At 49.2% G+C, this 14,903-nt stretch overlaps 1 long non-coding RNA gene across 1 annotated transcript; it reads right to left on the bottom strand.

Annotated features, from left to right (window-relative positions):
• Positions 1–850: 850 nt before the first annotated feature.
• Positions 851–5,739, bottom strand: LOC111091433. Its single transcript, XR_005374421.1, has 3 exons — positions 5,498–5,739; positions 3,461–3,653; positions 851–1,476 (listed from the first exon to the last, which is right to left on the bottom strand). It is a non-coding gene; the product is annotated as an uncharacterized LOC111091433 (long non-coding RNA).
• Between the last annotated feature and the right edge of the window lie 9,164 nt (positions 5,740–14,903).

Here is a 14,903-nt window from a genome sequence, read left to right as displayed (position 1 = left end):
ATCATGCCCTGGGCAGAAGGCAGGTGCTAAACCACTGAGCCACCTGGGAATCCCCTTCAATAAGTATTCTATTGAAATTTTATTTATGCCGGACCCTGTGCTTGGTGTGGGACATGGCAGTGAGTGTGTAGCATTGAGTTCTCTTCTCCTGTGGGAGACAGACATTAATTTAACAAAGGCAAAAAGAAACCAAAATGTCAACTGAGGTAAGTGCCTCAAAGGGAAGGTTTGTGGTCCAAGTAGACCATGTAATTGAGGACTAGGGGAGCAGAGGCACTGGAGTTGAGAAAGATGTCCCTAAGGAGGGACAGTTAAGATCTGAAAGGTGAGTGGGGAATTAAATAGGGAAAAATGAGAGAAGGTAGGTTAAGCTTTAGCACGGTGCCTGGGACCTGATAAATGTGGGTAAGTGAAATTGGTTATTAATGACTACTTAATAGTCTAAACTGTATCAATATAAAACTGTATCAATAGCAATCTCTTTAGTGCAGGGTCAGAGCACAGGGATTCGGACCTCAGGATGGTGAGAGGTCATGGCTTAAGGGACAGTCTGACCTTTCATCTCCACTTGGAGATCCAGAGGCAGGTGGACTCTAAAAACTCATATGGTATTTCTCTTTCTCCGACTGATTTCACTTAGCATAATATTCTTTAGCTGCACCCATGTTGTTGCAAATGGCAAGATTTCATTCTCTTTTACGGCTGAGTAATAATCCACATCTTCTTTATCCATTCATCAATTGATGGATACTTGAGCTGCTTCCATAATTAGGCTATTAGAGATAATGCTGCTATAATATCTGGAATTTAAGAAACAAAACAAGTGAGCAAAGGAAAAAAAAAGAGAGAGAGGGAGGGGAAGGCAAGCCAAGAAACAGACCCTTAACTATAGAGAAGAAATGGATGATTACCAGAGAGGAGGAGGGCAGGAGGGATGGATCAAACGGGTGATGGGGCTTAAGGAGTGCACCTGTTGTGATGAGCACCAGGTGTTGTATGGGCGTGTTGAATAACTCAATTGTATACCTGAAACTAGTATTACACTGTATGGTAATGAACTGGAATTTAAATTAAAACTATTTTTTAAAAAAATCATTAAGAAAATATCTAAAATAAATAAATAAATAAATAAATACCTCGTAAAAACGTCTCGGGCCTCTGGTGATGCTCACTTGGAGGTCCTGGATACTGCAGAGTTCAAGCAACAGAGCTCCCGAGACTCTCCTCTGCCATGATCTTGGCTGCACTCCAAACCAGGTTCCAACCTAACTTTCTCCCCCTTTCTCTGGGCATACTGAGCAAAACCCAGGCACCTCACCTGCTCAAACCTCCATAGATGGCTCCCTCGCTGTCCCCATGGAGTGCAGGCCCTGGCTACAGAGCTTGAGGCAGAGCCTGCTTGTAGGGTGAACAGGATGCAGATTTCCTCCTCTGAGTGCCTTCTGCAAAAGTAGCACCTTCTGACCAATATGAAGACTAGGAGAAAAAGATGTCAGGAAAGCAGTGTGAGGTCCCAGTGGAACATCGTTCATCAAACTGTGCTGTGCAGATAGTCAAAGGTGGAATCTTCTTTACAGACTTGCAACCCCACTGAGCCTCCTCTTCCCTGGCATCAGGCACATGTGCACATCCAAAGAGGGATGGGACAGGGGGAAGTGGCAAAGGGGTTTTCGTATGGGACACCTCTGGGGCCCTGCCCTGCTTCCTCCTCACCCACCTTTGCCTCCAGCTGATGCTGCAGTACTTATGTGCACCCAGGGAGGGGGGGGCGGCTGACAGCACCTGGTCTCAGCTACACCCTGCTTCTCACATTCCCCAAAGTAAAATACGTGTGTGCAAGCCTTCATCTTGCAGCTCTGCTTTCTTGGGGAACCCAAGCCAAGACAGGTGCCTTCCTGCCCTTTCCCCACCAGCTGTCATGAGAAAAGTGAGGCTTTCAGTTCTGTGGTTAAGAAACCAGAGACTTGGGGTGCTTGGGTGGCTCAGCGGTTAAGCATCTGCCTTCGGCCCAGGGCATGATCCTGGAGTCCCGGGATCGAGTCCCATATCAGGGCTTCCTGCATGGAGCCTACTTCTGCCTCTGCCTATGTCTCTGCCTCTCTCTCTCTGTCTCTCATGAATAAATAAATAAAATCTTTTAAAAAAATAAAAAGAAAGAAACCAGAGACTTGGGGCACCTGAGTGGCTCAGATGGTTAAAAGCCTCTGCCTTGGGCAGCGCAGGTGGCTCAGCAGTTTAGTGCTGCCTTCAACCCAGGGCTTGATCCTGGAGACCCGGGATCAAGTCCCACATCAGGCTTCCTGCATGAAGCCTGCTTCTCCCTGTGCCTGTGTCTCTGCCTTTCTCTCTCTCTCTCTCTCTCTCTCTCTCTCTCTCTGTCTCTCATGAATAAATAAATACAATCTTTAAAAAAAAATGTCTGCCTTCAGCTGAGGTCATGATCCCAGGGTCCTGAGATGAGCTCCCTGCTCAACGGGGAGCCTGCTTCTCCCTCTCCCTCTGCCTGCAGCTCACCCTGCTTGTTCTCTCTCTCTGTCTCAGTCAAATAAAAAAATCAAATCTGAAAGAAAGAAAAGAAAAGAAACCAGAGACTGCCACTTTCTCATGTCCCAGCTAGAACACAGGATGAACATCTCTGATACAGGAAGGACCCCTTAGCCCAGTGCCTTCTAAACAGGTTAACTGTGGAACTGCCCTACAAACAAAAATTAATGCATATAGTGGGCATTTGTTCTTTGGGCGAACACCCACTCCTTCTTCCTAGAGAACCTCGTCTCCTTCTTAGTAAACACCTTGTGCCTATTTGTGGGGTCTTGGTTGGAAGGGCTTTTAGACCTTCTTTTGACTATTGCCCACTTTGGAATTCCAATGAGCCATGTCCCCCTTTCTGCCCCAGAGGCAAGCTTGGCCTACTGAATGGCTTCTTCTGGACTCAGTCTTGACCCAGAAACCAAAGGCCAGGAGACTGGTTGGATGGTGGTCTTCAAGATGGTGGCGTCTTGACAATGCAGCCCTTTTGGGTCTCTTGTACTATTTCTCCCTAACTAGCCTCTGGATGAATATTTGAACACAGTCCCTGGCTCTAATATCCTTTTACAATTTCCTTGCTCTTCTGTTAGGAGAGTCCATTTCTGTAGTTTGCAACTACTAATGATTACAGACACTCATAGAATCCCAATATATAAATTGAATAAGGGGTGCCTGGGTGGCTCAGTCAGTTAAGTGTCTGCCTTCAGCTCAGGTCATGATTTCGGGGTCCTGGGATCGAGTTCTGCATTGGGCTTCCTGCTCAGTGGGGAGCCTGCTTTTTCCTCTCCCTCTGCCCCTCCCCCCAAAGTAAATAAATAAATTAATTATTTTTTAAAAATTAAAGTGAATAAAAGTGGAGATGTTCTGTTGAGATGCACCACAGTGGGCAGGGGCTCCTCCATCTCATACCCCTCTCATCGGTGGTTCTTACCTCCACACCGCCACTGGAGCCCCAGAGAGCTTGGCTGGAAACTCCTGATCTGGCCCCATCTTTTTTGCACAAATAAGGGGAGTGAAGCAAGAGGGGTCCACTGACTTGCCAAGTGGTGGTGGTACAGTCCAGCCTCCTATCTCCTTGGGGCTGTGCCCTCTCTGCCACACCACAGCAACAGGCCACCCAGAATCTGAGAGGCAAGGAAACAACAGAATCAAGCCAAGGGGCCATGTAGGGATCAGGTGTATGGCGTGGTCTCTGCTACACTTCTGGAGGTCATAGGAAACAGCAACGACAGGATAGCCTCGGAGGGCTCCACTCGGGCAGCTGGCTCATTGCTCTCTCTGCTCTTCCTGTCCACCGCTGCGAGCTGGTCCGTGCAGACACACCTACCCCATGACACCTTCAATCAGAATGACATTGGTGCTTCGCTAAAGCATTCCCATGGTGCAGCTAGCTCCCTAATTCTCAGTCCTACAAGATATTCTACAGAAAATGAGTCACATGAACAAATGCTTCATTTTCTGGACCCTAGGACACATTTTTCTTTTTAGTTTTTGTACATATTACTCTGAAATGAGAGGTTGTACAGGGAAGTGGTTATGAGTTCGTGCTCTGATATGCCTGGGTCTGGTGACCGGCTCTAGCCCTTCCAAGAGGTGTGACCTTGGACAAGTTATGTAACCATGCTGGGTTTCAGCTTCACTATTATAAATTGGAGATGAAATAAAAGATCCAACAGAAGCCGATGCCATGATAAGATGGGATTTGCTGGCCATGTTCTGGGGGAATGACCTGTAGGAGAGTATGGGGAGAAGTGGGGGGTGGCTGGGAACATTGGGAGGCCTTGGGGCAGACTCATTCCTGCCATAAAAGAAAGGGGAAGAAAAAAAAGCCTTAGATGACTGTGCAGTTCGAAGAAAGTTTTGGCAAAATTTTGAGGAGCTCTTGAGTTAACATCAACTGTTAGAAGAGTCCTTCATCCCCCAGGAAAGGGTCTGCCTCAGTGTCTCTGACAGGCTCCATCACTGGCTTCTGCCCAAGATGGAAATATGTTCAGAGCTCACAAGTGGGGCCCGTGGCCAGTCACCCTGCAGGAGCACTCTGACTAGAATTCTCCAGCCACCCCCAGCTCCACGCCAACCTCCAAAGGTAGGACAGTCAATTTAGATAAAAGCTCTTAAAATAGTGCCTGGCACACAGGAAGGACTCTGTAGACATTGCCTAAAAACAAACAAAGAATGTTATGAAACCAGGATGCTTCTTACAATCAATGTGTGTGCCCCATGTGATAGTTTTCCCTTTTTGTTTTGAATCCTGGAAAAGCTGTTATTGAACTGCTGAGACATCTTACAATCAGCACATCCTGGCATTGAAGAAATACGTTTGGAACATTTGCAAATTATATACCGGAGACACGCACTGGCGTACTGAAGATTCTGGGAAGTCCTACAATAGACAGATCTGCTTCACTTTGCTCCACTCACTGGTTCCCAAACTTCTTTGCCCACAGATCTCTGGTTGGCATCCACCTCCAATAAACTCCTTTTCTCTTGCGTTAGAGAAGTGAGTTTCTCTTGCTTGCATCCAAGTCCCAGCTGATCCATGGGCAATCTTCAACGTATCAAAGGAGTGAAAGTGGAGCTGCTCTGGGTGAAGGTGAGGCGGGGCTGGGGCTCAAATTCGTGGAACACATCTGGCAAATGCTGTTTCAGATGACTTGCAGGAATTAGGTTCAGATGAAACGGCACAGTGTAGACAGAAGGATGGGAGAGGAAGGACTGTTTCCTGGCACATCCAGCTCACCCCACCCCACTCGGTCCCTGGAGGACATAACTGGAAAATCCTTGTGCAACCCAACGCTTTGCCTGAGGTTTACTCAACCAGCCTCATGCTGGAGGCAGCTCACCTTCTCCACCCAGGCCCCTGAGGGGCATGCAAGCCCCATGGAAGGAGAACCTCTGGCCACCGTGACCAGAGGTGGCGCACCATGAGCAAGTTCAACAAGAGATGCTCTCTCCATCCCTCACTTACCGTTGGTTTACTGTCTGTGCCCGTCAGCATGCTCAGAAGTGGAGACTCAGCTGTGACAGGGGCAGTTTCATCCCCGGTGTTACCGTTTCCGTGCCATCGCCCACTCTGGCCACCCATGACGTTGTCCTGTCCCCAGCGGTGGCAACTGGTGGGGCCGTGCTTCGGCTGCGTGGCTGTCTCTCAGGGTCTGCAGGGCTTCTCTGCCCCGGGCACGATAGGTCCCCCAGGGTCCCGCTCAGCCATGTGGCCCCTGGTAAGCATTTAAGTGCAAACATTTAAGAGTAGTCATAATCCATGGGGGGAACAAATACTCCCGTCTTGTGTGTCTTGAGTGGATGCTGCTGCCATGTGCTCCACATTCTGGGAGGCTCCCGTGCCCACAGCAGTCATGCATGGATCGACCTACCTGCCTAGCCTGGAGGCCTCCCCTTTGCCACCCCCTCCCCACGCCTTTTCTGCAAGAATCACTTCTTCAAAATAAACTGTCTACATGTAACCCTTGTCTCATCCTCCGCTTTGTAGGGGAACCCATGGTGGGTCTTTTTTTAAATAACAATATTGTTTTACATTTGTAGCAACTAAAATAGCATGTACTGGGGCCCCTGGGTGGTTCCATGGTTGAGCATCTGCCTTTGGCTTAGGCCATGATTCCAGGGTCCTGGGATCGAGTCCTCCATCTGGCTCCCCGCAGGGAGTCTTCTTCTCCCTCTGCCTGTGTCTCTGCCTCTCTCTCTCTCTCTCTCTCTCTCTGTCTTTTATGAATAAAAAAATTAAATCCTAAAAAAATAAAATAAAATAGCATGTACTTCTAACAATTCCTTTGACCATCAGAGCAACCAGGAATGACATATAAGCCTGGTATCAACCTCATTTTAGAGAAGAGGAAAATGAGCTCAGAGAGGTTGGGTGACTTGCTGAATGTCACACAGCCAGGAAATAGCAAGAACAAGGGCTCCCATAGCTCAGCCACAACTGTGATCACTAGAGGAGTCTGTTGAGGGCCTGAGAGCCTCAACCCAGGGCTCAAAGGCAGACCCAAAGGTAGACCAGACTCAAAGGTAAACCCAAATTCAAACGTAAGCCCTTTGAATTAGCATAGGCTGGATTTTGAAAAGCATTTATGAATTAGCTAGAAGAAGAATGGACTGGACAGAGGGTAGGGAACGGGATTTCTCACTGAGAGAACGGCAGAAGCCCAGAAGTGGGGGCCATTTGTCAGGGTTTCCTCATGAAAACCGTAAAGAACGTGACTTGGTAGAAACATAAGGCCAAGGAGGCATGTGGGGGCATTGGTGAGACTCACACAGGCCTTACGAAGTAAGCATTTCGAGTTAGCTGATGATGAGCACAGGAGGCCATGGGGTGGTGGTGCGGGGAGAAGAGGTAAGGCTAGCAGAAGAGTACTGCAGATCTGCGGGGTTGCCCAGAGTCAGCTGGTCCCTATGCAGAGCCTCACGGCCTAGCACCCAGAGAAGGCTCTTTTCCCTGGGGGCTCCGGGCTCTGTTCCTGAATGATTACCCCCTGCATTGTTCTTGATTGTCTAAAAGAAAACAAAAGAAAAAAACCTGTTCTTTTTCTCTTGGGAAGAGGCACATCTTGAATCTCTAATGAGTAACTAATTAAGGCCAACGAGGGGCTAGAAAAGAATGTAGCACACTTAGATAAACCCAGAATCCGCAGGCTGGGAGGAGGCTACCTCAGGTCTCTTCCACGTCTTCCAGCTGTGGTTCTTCTGGGGAGGAAGGTGGAGCTGCTCTATCCTCAGCCGAGTTCACCACTGAAGACCTCAGCCCTCATCCACACCGGATATAAAGAACCATGTTTAGTGAGTGACCTCACGTGCCCAGGCTCACACAGACACCCCAGCAGAAACCAGCCTCAGTGGGCAGGCTCCTCCTTCCTTGCTGGGGCAGCACCGACCAGTGGAAGGCCCCTGAAGAGAGATTTGGCAGTGTGTATCCAGAACCCTAACAAAAAACCCCAACAAAACAAAACCCCAACAACAATAACAAGAACCTTAGCTACGCTTATACTTTTTGTCGCTGCCATGTCCCCTCTAGGAATTTATGCTAAGAGACAGATGAATGCAGCAGGATGCTTGTTCCAGCCTTCATTTATATGAGGAGAAAATTAAAATCAACCTCAATGTCCAGCAGTTGGGGCTAGAGTAAATTATAGCATGTCCATTCAATAGAAAATAATGTGGTCATTGAACAAATATGAAGTATGTGGTAGATTGATTGCAAAAATAGCCACAATTATTCTCTTTTCTCTATGCCAGCCTTTTGCAAAGTGACTTCGCAGCAGCTCACATCCCAGGGATGGGGTCCATTTTATACTCTCTGACCAAGTGACTCACTTTGGTCAACAGAACACAGAGAATGTGACAAAGTGCTTGTTCTGAGCTTAAGTCTTAAGAGATGCTGAGCTCTCCTGCTTCTCTCTCTCTCTCTCTCTCTCTCTCTCTCTCTCTCCCTCACCGCTCCCTTTCTCCCACTCTGTTGGAAAAGCACCCATTCTGTGACTTGTGGAAGCAAATGCACCTTATGGCACTTGGCCAGTTCACCAGTAGATCTGCCCTCCCCCTCCTGTGGAAAGGGAATGAGATCTTTGCCTGTGGCACAAGAGAGGTGTATGCAGTACATCACCCTGCACTGGCTATTGGAAAGGTCCTGTGACCATGGGACACTGACACACACTACGCTGCATCTCTTCCGCGTGTGAATTACAACATTGTTCTAACCAGCGCCTTGTGTGTTGAGTCCTCCCTTGTGACTCTGAGCCTCCAGAAGATGCAGTGGGCCAGGCCTGTATTCTCTTCTGGGGTTGGTGTAAGAATCCTTACTTGGGATTGGTGGCTGTGTTTTCCAGCTCAACATTCTCTAGTCACTCAGAATTCTGCCACCACCATGTGCACAAGCCCAAGCTAGCTGTTAGAGAAGAGAGACCACAAGGGGGGAACCCAACTCTCTCAACTGAGGCCATCCTAAACCAGCCCCTAACCAGCTGACCCCCCCCCCAACATGTGTGAAGCTGGCCGATACCCACAGAACCCCCCCACTGGCCATAGATGATTGCAGAGACATCAATGCACCCAGCTGAGACCTGAAGATCCATCCCGGTAGTCTGATGACTCAAGAGCAATAGTAAATACTAATTTTTAAAATCCAGCCGTTCTCAAAGTGTGGTCTGGCGACTAGTGAAAGTCTCCAACCCTATTAGAGGCACCACAAGGTCAAAACTCCTTTTGTAAAACTATGAAAACATTATTTGCCTTTTGCTCTCATTCTCTCATGAGTCTTCTAGAGGCCACATGGTATGTAATGACATCATCACCATGATGGCTAGGGGAATATTTGCTTGCGTAGTCTTGATTTACAATTTTCTGTTTTCATCTCCAATATAGTAAATATTGACAGATCAGCTGGCATAACCAAAAGTTCTTCAAGGTATCTAATGATTTTAAAAGTGTCAAAATGTCCTGAAACCAAAGGCATGTGAGAACCACTGTGTAAAGTCACAGGGTTTGGGGCTAAGGTATTATGCAGTGTGCATATCTGATACAAGGGAGATGCATGTGAGCAACATAGAGTGAGGTTTATCCCATACAGTCTTTGAAAACATTGCAAGGGTGCCTCTTTTGTTTGAAAAATTTCATACGAAAATATGCATATAATCAAAATGTTAGTACTGATCATTTTTTCTATAATCACCCATATTTTCTCATTTTTTCTAAGAAATGTCTTGCTTATGTAAGAAGAAAAAAGCTTTAAAAATAAAACATTTGGGACACCAGGGTGGCTCAGCAGTTGAACGTCTGCCTTTGGCTCAGGTCATGATCCCAGGGTCCTGGGATTGAGTCCTGCATCAGGCTGACTATAGGGAGCCTGCTTCTCCCTCTGTGTCTCTCATGAATAAAAAACAAAATCTTTTAAATAAATAAACAAACAAAAGAGCCCCAGACTCTTAAAATACGGAGAACAAACTGGTGGTTCCCAGAGGGAAGGGGTTGGGGGTTGTATGAAACAGATGAAGAGCATTAAGAGATATACACTTACAGGGCAGCCCCAGTGGCCCAGCAGTTTAGCGCCGCCTTCGGCCTGGGGTGTGATCTTGGAGACCCGGGATTGAGTCTCCCGTTGGGCTCCCTGCATGGAGCCTGCTTCTCCCTCTGCCTGTGTCTCTGCCTCTCTCTCTCTGTGTCTGTCATGAATAAATAAATAAAATCTTTTAAAAAAAAAAGAGAGATATACACTTATAGTTATAAGACACATCAGTCATGGAGATGAAAAAGAGCAGCATAGGGAATATGGCCAATAATGTTGGAATACCATTGTACAGTGACAGATGGTGACTACACTTATTATATACATTAATGTATAGAATTGTCGAATGGATATGTTGTACACCTGCAACTAATATAACACTGCATGTCAATTATACTTCAATAATTAAAAAGAAAGTTAGCTAGTCCATATAGTCTTGTTGTTGTTGAGATATAATTGACATATAACATTGCATTTGTTGTAGGTGTACAACCTAATGGTTCAATGTGTGTATGTACATAGGGTCTTCAGAAAGAAATGTCAGCACCCTCTCTTTCACTACAACTACGGCTCCTCCCACGAGAGGGTTTTGGTGGACGGGCATCAACCAGTTAGAGGGGTTCTCCCTGTCACCCTTTTCATGCACTCCAGAGAATTCAGCAAAGGGACCTTAAGTCTCCACCTCGTCGACTTCCAGGGGCAGTTCAGTGATATTTCCTTTGCTGCCCTCTTTTCAAATAAGAAACGAGCCTGGTAACTCCCAGTGCAAGAAGCCCACTCCAAGATGTCCCCAAACAAGAAGTGAGCAAGAGGCATTTCCTATTCCTGTGTGCAGATCCTCCCCAAGTTGCCTGCATTCCGGCAGTGGTTGCCTAGGGAACACCAGTGACATAAAGGAGACGTGAGGACACACTAAATAACTTTAGCAACTATTTACATTTCGCAGATGCAGCCAGGGGCAGGGCCTGGTGTGGCTCCCTGTGGAAGAGACACAGCAGGGAGGAAAACCTCAGAAGGAATGGGAGCCAGCCCATTCAGGGGCAGGTGGTAGCTAATTGAGGGAGGGGAGCCCCTAACTCTTTCACGCCCCCCCCCCCAGCCTGCTGGGGCCAGAGATGAGCTAGCGGTGAGTTCCAGGCAGGGTCCCAGGCTTTGTGCATTCAGGATAATGTACCATAGGACAGCAAACCCCAGTGAGGGGCAAACTGGGACTGGCTGCTCCCACACACCCCTGCAGCCCCCAGGGTCTTGCTCCTGCTTCCACTACTTTGGGAGGCAGGTGACAGGACTGGCTCAGAGGCTGCCGGGCTCTGCATTGCTGAGGCGGTTAATTGGGATCCTTTTCACCTGACAGGTGAGAAGTCTGAGCGAGCCACGGGGAGCCCGTTCTCTGTCAAACCAGCTCCTTCTCTCATCTGTCTCCTCTCATTAGAGCTGAGCCCTTCCCACACAGCCCCAAGAGGGGAAGAGGCAAATGAGCCCAGCCGTTCCCCCTGTGGCCTGGAAATTGGAGCCACTGCCACTGAGTTTGGCAGGGCTCCTTAGGTGAGCTCCTCCAGCACTCCCAAGGGCCCGCACTCCCCGCTGTCTGGGTGGGATGGAGAAAGGCCCAGAAGAGAGGCCAGCAAGGGCTCAGACGGAGCCTGGCTTTTCTCACTACCCACCCCAACCCCGCACCCCCAGAAAGTTCTAGTCAGATAGAATTCTATCAGCAATGATTGGCTCCCTTCTTCCCCCATCCCTCCCCACTTTGACCACATCTGTGGGCCGCGTTGAAACAGAGCCAACATAAACAAAAACAAAGCAGCCCGGCGGGCCACCCAGCTGGGCAGTCTGCAGCAGGGACGGACCGACTGCCAAGGCACACCTCCTGCTGGTACAAGTGCGGCGCCGAGTCATTAACGAGCGGGTCCGACAGGCCGCGGCCAGTGCAGTGCTGGGTACCCATGCGGGGTAATTGGAGAGGAAGAGGCGAGGACTCTCCCAAGTGAGTATTAAAACGTGTGCGGACTGAATGACCCTCTTGAGCAGGACGGCAGTCGGCTGGCAATGTCCCACCGTGTGGCTGCTATCATTTGTCTTCTAAATTGTTTCTGGGCCTGAATGGCTTCTGCTTCTGGACACTTCAGCTTCCATGTAGGTATGCATAAAGAGATTTCACTTAAAACCATGCGGAATTTGGGTTTGTTTTTTATTATTATTATTTTTTTAATGAAAATGTTCAGAGCTGGCAAAAGCAGAGGAGAAATATACACACTAGGAGATTGCCCGTGAGGACGATGCTTGGCAGACATTTCTGGGGGTCCGGGTGGGCTCCCTGTGTGTATGCATGAGGTGCAGTCACGATGGGGCTAGAAGTCTGGGAGATTTTGCGGCCTTGGAGTACCTTTTGCAGTGAAAATTTGCTCTCACTGCCGGTGCTGGTGGAGCTGAAAAGCCACCACCCTCCAGAGTCCCAAACCTCTACTGGCACCAGCCCCTGGGTAGCTAGCAATTCCCACCATCACCTGGGAGAAATAAATGGAATGTTCTCTGTGTTACACTCACTTGGAAAGGTCACACCACAAGGTGGCTTCAGCCCTCAAAGCATTCGTTTAGAGAAAGCTCCTCTTCAGGTGACAGTTATGGTCTCTTTCCTCCAGAAAACGCACATGCCAGCATGAGCTGGGGCAGGTGCTGGCCTTAACCACACAGTACCCAGAACCCCTTCTCTCTTTGAGAGAGACATCTGGTTTATGACACCATACTCCATCCCCTGTGAGGAGGGTCCCTGAAACCAGACCACCCTTGGAGCTATCAAAATTCATCAGGCCTATCAGTATATTTCAAGCCCAAAGGTGGAAAAGACAGAAGACTTGGATTTTTCAAAGGTTGCAAACAGACCACCAGAGAAAGAATTCTCATCTAATTCTTTTCACCTGGTCATTCAAAGTCTGCTTCCTACTCAGCCAAAACACCATTACATGAGCTTAGAACCTGACGGGATTATGCAGACCCACGTAACAGCAGTGCACCCCTCTGCGGGGTGGAATTAAACTGATTTTCTGTCTTTGGCCTGTTTCTTTGCCCTGTGAGGTATTTATGCACATCCGAGTGACTTCAAATCTATTATTTCATGGGTGTAGCAGATCACTGGCGAAAAGGGCCCAAACTATCTCCCTCCCTGTATCCACATCCCTTTGCAGTGTGATTTTGCAGCCTCTCCCATTAAGAGATGGAGTCCATCTCTCTGCCCCTTGAAGCTGGGTTAGCCTTGTCACTTGCTATGACCAAAATAATGCAGCAGCAGTGAGGATGTGACCTGCCTAAGTCTACGCTTCAAGAGGCTGTCTGCTTGGGCTTTCTGTCTTGTATTCCACAGAGCCCTGGGGCTAGCCTGCTAGAGAATGACAGACCCATGGACAGAGACTGTCTCAGCTGGGCCAGCCTAGACCAGCCCCTAGCTGACCGGCCCTGACCCCTGGTGCATGAGTGAATCTAGCCAAAACCGAGGAACTGCCTAGCTGAACCCAGAATCGTGGGCTCCATAAGCCGTTGTTGTTATGACCCACTAGGTTAGGGAGGTTCTTTTCGTGCAGCCAAGGCCTGATGCCATGAGCTCCCCAACTCAGTGGGGCAGGTATCATTTTAACCAGTTTAGAAGTCAAAAAGTTCTGGCACAGGACTCGATGTTTTATTCAAGACTGGAAGGTCAGTTAGTAATAGATTTGAATCGCGCTGTCCCGCTGGTTTATTTTCTCATTTGCATTTCCTCCAGAGTGGTAAATGCTGGAGAAGCTTCTGGACGGCAGCCCTTAGGAGTCTCTCCTGAGAGAGCCTGCTATGTTTTCTTGGTGATATATCCTATTTCACCTGCTGCCACGTCACCTCCCTGCCTTGCCTCCAACCCTCAGTGGGCAGCAAAGCCACATACCAACTACCAGTAATAAGCCAGCTGGCACTGCCAGCTCTCAGTTTTCGAGGTTCAAGCGGCTCCCATGCCAGCCGGCCTCCTTCTCTTCTGCAAGCCGCAAAGGCAGTGGCCCCCGAGAACATGAAAACGTGTCTTTTCAGCCCCACTAAATGGGATCGGTGGGTGGGCCTGTCCACTTGTCGGCATCAGTTGAAGATCAAAGCGCACACAGGATGGAGCAGACCCAAAAGAAAGAAGGGGAGAAAAGCCCCCCTCAACCCACTCCAGACGTGGCCAGGGCTCCTAAGGGGGAAAAGATGTGGCAATAGTCCCAATCTAAAGGCTACTCCTTCCCAAGGATCCCGGAGGAGAAAAGACCACAAAGAAACAGGATGGTTGGGGGTGGAGGGTAGCAAGAGGAAGCAGCCAAAAATACAAAGGAAGGAAGGAGGGCAAGCAGAAGGAATAACTCCACCCTCGAGTAGCTTCAAAGCAGGCCTTTCTCTGCGACAGGGCCTTCGGGGCAAGACAGGAGAGCAAACGGCCCTCTCAGGAGACAGCTGCACGCAGGTCCGGCTGGGCACAGTGGCACGGGGGGCCGCCAGCTGGAGGGAAAACAGGCTGGCCTGGCTCTGGAAGGGAGAGGGCCGGTGCTCTCTGCTTTTCTCTCAAGAGTTGGAGAGAACAGAGCTCAGCCCCATGAACCTGGCCAGGCCCAATTTCCTCCCACAAGGCGAATTCTTTCCTGTGCTTGGGAAACACACCTGGCTAGAATTCGCATGCCCTGAGCCAGGAGCTCAGAGCTTTCTGCCCAGTGGATGGTCCCTAGGGGAAATAAAACGCTTGGCCGACACGAAACACTTTGATGTCAAAAATCGCTGGCAGGAGACAAAGAACAAGCACTAAATGGCTGCTCAATTTGCTGTGAGTCAGTAGCAGTCAGAGCAGTGGTGATGGCGAGGATGATCAGAGTAATAAGGCTGGGCACCGTTTAATGAGCACGTACTAGGTGCCAGGCACTGTTTTACTGCCTCCTCAGAACGGCTCACTGGGCTGTGTGTGGGAGACAACGGTAGTGCCCTCCACCTGTCCCCTCACGGACAGTGAGGCCCAACATGGACCACCAGCTCCCAGGGTCTCCGTGTCAAAGGAGTCTGCTCACTCACCCGCAGGCTGGAAGGGCCCGGGGATTAACAAGCCCACCTTAGAGCAACCCCACCGGTGAGGGAAGGATGTGGGAGGATCAGTACCCAGCTCCTCTGCTCCTTTAGTGGGCTAACCCCCTGGGTGGGGTCTTCATGGGCCCCCAAGTGGGCTAAATCCCAATGGAATTAAGCTCTGGTGGCCCAATGTGATCATTGCTTGATAACACACTCAGCATGCCTGCCTTCCCTCCGTATCTCACCCCCCACCCCCCGCCTCCACCTCACATCACTCCACCGGGATCACCTAGCCAAATGAACAGGA

Source organism: Canis lupus, chromosome 20 (assembly GCF_011100685.1).
Source record: "Canis lupus familiaris isolate Mischka breed German Shepherd chromosome 20, alternate assembly UU_Cfam_GSD_1.0, whole genome shotgun sequence".
NCBI lineage: Eukaryota > Metazoa > Chordata > Mammalia > Carnivora > Canidae > Canis > Canis lupus.
This window is presented reverse-complemented; position numbering and strand designations above follow the sequence as displayed.